This window comes from Rousettus aegyptiacus, unplaced genomic scaffold (assembly GCF_014176215.1).
Source record: "Rousettus aegyptiacus isolate mRouAeg1 unplaced genomic scaffold, mRouAeg1.p scaffold_m13_p_1, whole genome shotgun sequence".
Classification (NCBI taxonomy): domain Eukaryota; kingdom Metazoa; phylum Chordata; class Mammalia; order Chiroptera; family Pteropodidae; genus Rousettus; species Rousettus aegyptiacus.
In genome coordinates, this window is record NW_023416284.1 from 35,165,559 (window position 1) to 35,170,778 (window position 5,220).

Here is a 5,220-nt window from a genome sequence, read left to right on the forward strand (position 1 = left end):
TCCTGCTCAGGATTTTGGCAACAAGATCTCACAGCCAAGATGAGGTCGTTCCCATCTCCTCACCAATAGGGAAGTGTGGGGGGAGGAGCAAACTGGGGCAGGGGGAACGCAGACCCCACGGGCCCAGAGTATGATGGGAAACTAGGCTCTTGCTCAGAAATATGTATAATGGGTGTCTGAAGACAGCAGAGGGCCCTTGCCCTCCCTGAGTCCATGGCAGGTACCTCGTGCTAGGCACAAACTCCCTCTACTTTCCTCAGGGAGTTTACATTACTGTTTGAAGTAAATATAAGTCTCAGTTTTGGGAGGGAAATACAAAATCTTACTTACAGAAAAAAACCTAGAAAGAAACTCCCAAATGTGGTCCCCTTTCAGGGAATTAAGGACTGAGCTCCCAGTCACAGAGGGCACCCTAGAGTCTGAATCTGAACCCCAGGCCACTAATTCATTCATTCATCTGCTCATTCGATAATCATTTACTTAGCACGTGTTAGTGTCAGGCTCTGTGCCAGGCATGTGGGTGTAGCACCGAGTAGAGACGTGTCCCTGCCCTGATGGAGTTGATAGACTAGTGTAGAAAACAGTGTGGTGGTTTGAAGTGCTTTGAAGAAAAACGAAGCATGTTAGGTGGCATGGGGACATTGAAACTGGGTGGTCAGCAAGACTTCTTTAAGGGATATCTGAGCGGATACCCAATTCAATGTGGGGAGGGTGCCTCCCAATATGCAGAAAGAGTGTCCGAGCACAGGGAACGGCCGATACAGAGCCACGTCTGCACTGCACCACATCCCTTACCGTGGCCTCTGTCTCGGTCTAGGTGGTTGACCCCCTAGGACGCCCTTGCCTTCCCCACCCAGACCCCACAGTATCTTTCTCGCCCAGTCCCCAGAGGGAGCAACCAGAAGGAGCTGGTGGATCTAGGTGGCATCCTCATGGAAAATAACCAAGGAGATCCGAGGAGGTTCCCCTACTTTAGGGTCTGATTTCCCCAGTATGGGGTGGTCATACTAGTGGGGATGCACAGTGAGATTTTAGGAGGTACATGGACAAGCACCTCCTTTTTTCAGTAATGCGTTTATTTTAAAATGTATTTAGAAAAAAAATAACAAGTGTATCAAACCTGGTATTATTGCCAAGGACACATGGAGAAAGGCTTTGTTTATTTCAATGCAATATAGAGAAATATACACACGTAGAGAGAGAATATTAATTGTTGAATCGTGGAGAAGAGGAAAGGGTGTTTATTTTCTAGTCTCACACCTTTTCTTTGTAATCAAGGACTTTCAGGTACAAAGCTGGTGGGGGGAAAATAAAACTGAGACATTCCTCCTTGAGTTCCTTTCTCAAGACAGTCCTACTTTCTCTGTAGCAGAATACAGTGGTTACAAGTGTAGGCGTGGGAGCCGGACTGCCTGGGCAAGGCTCCAGTCTGTGGCTTTGAATCAGTTCCTCAACCTGCCTCAGTTTCTCCATCTAAAAAGTGAGATGGTAACAGTACCTACAATATCAGGTTGTTCTGAGGCTCTGATGAGTTAATAGGTTGTCACCGGAGCGGTGGCCCATCTGAAGCGGGTGCTTCATAGGCACTGGTTGTGCTGGGGTGGCCTACTCGTTGGAGAACTCTTGGCAGGCACATTAATGTGGGTCATGGTGGAAAGTCACCCGGTGCCTGGCAATGGCCCTCTCTTGAAAGGCTTCACATCTTGCCTCCTCTTTTGCCTATGGACACCCGCCCCCTACACACACTCTAGCCAGTTCTGCACAGAATGCATTTTTATAGATCGGATTTATTAGTGCTTCTATTAGGCTGTTAATTTTTTATTACAATTGTTAAAATTTAATAACATTGTTTTGTTTTCTCTGTTCATTTGTAAGATTGAAGTCTATTTGAGGCAGGTCATGCTGGGTTTCCATTTGCAGAAATAACAAAAATCTTCCTTTTAAAATAAGTTTTAAGAGGTGAGTCGATTTTTGAACTACTGTCACAATATTTCTGTAAATCTAAAACTGTTCTAAATTTTTTTTTTATTTTAAAAACCCAGATTCAATGTTTTAAAAAAGTTTTTATAGAAAAGAGAGTTGATTAAAGGAAAATATTCATACTGGCTCTGGGGATTGGCAGAGACTAATGGATAGGAAACACTGCTGTGCTGGGAACCGGGTTGATCAGCCTGCTTTCCTCCCAACCCTCCCTGATCAATTGTCTTCACAGGAGAGGGTCTTGGGAGGCAGGGTGAGGGGAGAGAAGGAACTATGGTGATAGAGCACAAAGCTCTTAGGGTGGGAAAAGCCTGTGGGGGCTGCCTCTGCCAGGGTCCCTCTCAGAGTTGTGATGGAAGTGAGTCTAATGATAGGTTAAGGGATGGTGAAACTCCCTGAGACTAGCAACAGTGGGGAACAGTTAGTGCCTGAAGGGCTAGGCAGGCAGCTCTTGCTGGAGTCCTCTGAGGGTAGAAGTTCTGGGAGTGTGCCACCTGACAGGAGCTATAGCCTTCTGTGGAATGCAACCTGGCCCCACAGTAGGACAGCCAGGGAACAAACCTTCAGCCTCTTTCCTTCCATTGTCTAAGCCCCTGCTGGTGCTTCCCGCTGGCTAAACCAACTAGAAGCCAGAGGGCAAGAGAATTTACATGATGCAGTCAGTGGAGAAGAAAAAAAGGCAGAGCGTGCACCTGCAGGGACAGAAGGAGAATATCTGGGCAGTTTGGAGGGGGAAGGCTGCTGCGGACATTCAGCAGATATGTGGTAAGAGCCTGGAAGACAGTCAGATTGTCTGTGCTTCATACCTACAGCGTAGTCGAACAGGACAGTCGCTTTCCCCATCGTCACTGGGGGAGCAAACACTCCCTCCGGGAATGCAGAGAAGCTGGACACGCAGTAAGTAGACTTGCTGGTCAAACCAGCTATCACCTGCCCTTTCCAAGAGAGGACGCAGCCCCTCCCATCTCCCCCCTGCTCCGAAGGCCCAACTGGATCCTGTGCAGCCACTTTGGGGGCTGTAATGTCCTTGGCAAAGCTCATGGTTGGTCCTGTCACCACCGGTTTCACACTCAGCTTCCTGGCTGTCTCAAATTCCACCATACTGCTTGTTATCTCTTCACCCCTTCACTGAACAGACCAGGAGTAGAGGCCCAGATTAGGGAGCAGCTACTCCAAAGCCACATAACAAATCAGTGACAGGTCAGTTGATTTAAAGCGGCCTAGTTGGCCAGGACATGAGCAGGGAGGCCATTTCCCCAGAACCAGGCTGATTTCCTAGCGGGGGATGGGGAGCGGGGGAGATGGGTAAGGGGGTTGGGGCCTTCCTTAGGAGGCAGGGAATCCTGGTCAAGGCTTCTGGGTGTCTAGAATTTTCCAGCCTAATTAAACACCTGCAAATCTATTCACTATTAATGATATAGAGGGAGCTCCAGGGACTTTTTGAAGGACAAAAACAATCATTCACATTGAAAGAATAAATAAGTGCAGAACTGCAAGAATCTAGGTGCCAAGGTGTTCCCATGATTCCAACATCCCCATCTCCATCAGACCATGCCTCCCCATTCTCTTATGGATACTTGATGTCCTTTCTATCTTAAATAGAGAGATTGCAAAAGTACCTTCAAGCTTCTCTTCCTTCCATGGCCTTCCTGGGCCCAGCAGGGAAAGCCCTTGTTCCTATCCCTGCCTGTGCTGAGTGGCCGTGTGGCCTTGGGTGCATGTCTGCCCTCTCTGAGCCCAGTCTTTCTCACCTGTTTAAAGGAATAATGATCTTTCTCCCATTTCCCTCATCCTGCCACTCTAGGAGATGAGAAAACTCTTAGACCCAGCAATTCTCTCTCTCCTTACTTTTGGACAGCCCACCATACTCTAGCCACACTGAACTTCCTGACACTCTCCAAATATACCCCATGAAACTGAGAAGGTGTATCAGTTTGATTTCACTGTGTAACAAACCATCTCCCAAATTTGGTACTTAGTTTAAAAAAATAAGCATTAACAGGTCAGCTGGGCTTATTGCTGCACCTGAGTCAGGACTTCCTGTCTATGATAAATTGATAACAAAATTGGTCCCAGTTCTCCACCCTTACCCTCATATCCATGCTCCTTGTAATGTGACTTTACAATTCCTCCCATCAAAAGGGGGAGGCCATGTTCCTACCCCATTAATCTGGCCTGGCCTTATGACTCGCTTTGATCAATAGAATGTGGCAGAAACGATGATGGGCCAGTTCTGAGCCCTGGCCTTAAAATATCTTCCATGCTTCTGCTTGCTCTTGGAACTCCTGTTACTGCTACCATGAGAATAACCTGGGCTAGCCTGCTGGAGGATGAAAGATAGCATGGAGAGAGGCCCCAGCCATACTAACCCAGGCTAGTGGATCTGACAGCCCCAGGCAATTAGGGTGGCCAACTCTTTCAGTTTGCTCAGGATTGAGGGGTTTCCTAGGATGAGGGTCTTTCAGTGCTATAATGGGAATAAGTCCTTGGCAAACCAGGAAGGTTGATCACCCCACAGCTGACTCAGCAGCTAACTCAGGTGTAGGAGTAAGCAACAATTCTTGTTCTTTCCCTTAGCTATAAAAATTTCTTTTTTTCTTTTTTTTCTTTTTTTTTACACCTACAGCACCTGGTCTTCTAAATGGTCTCCCATCCAAGTACTAACCAGACCCAGCCCTGTTTAGCTTCCGAGATCAGATGGGATCGAGTGTATTTAGGGTGGCATGGCTGTAGACTAAAGATTTCTTTTTCCCTCAAATGCAATCACCTCCTCGCTGGCATCCTGTCCCACAATGGGACTTTCTTTTTTAAATTTTTATTTGTTAAATCATCATACAGTCAAATTTACTTTTTTTCTTTTGATGTACAGTTCTATGAATTTTAACATGTATAGCTTTGTATTACCACCACCATAATCAGGACACAGAACAATCCCATCACCCCAAGGGAAATTTTTCCAAATATGCCTTTATTTTAAAATTTTGGGATAGATAATATATATATTTTGTAAAAAAAAAAAAAAAAAGTTTAAAAGTATAGAGTTTATTCAGCGAGAACTGTTTCCCACTGCTAATCACTCCTCGGATGCAATCTCTAGTTTTTAGTGCCTCCTTGTAGAGATGTTTTATGCATGTGAAAGCATAAATATGTAAAACTATCCTACTCTGGTTTTACACAACTGGAATTGCATTTAAGTTTTTTGGACTTAATATATTCTGAAGATTGCTTCAGATCAGTAAA

At 45.8% G+C, this 5,220-nt stretch overlaps 1 pseudogene; it reads right to left on the reverse strand.

The window, feature by feature from the left end:
* Nucleotides 1-4,597: 4,597 nt before the first annotated feature.
* LOC118605482 lies at nucleotides 4,598-4,715 on the reverse strand (annotated as a pseudogene).
* Between the last annotated feature and the right edge of the window lie 505 nt (nucleotides 4,716-5,220).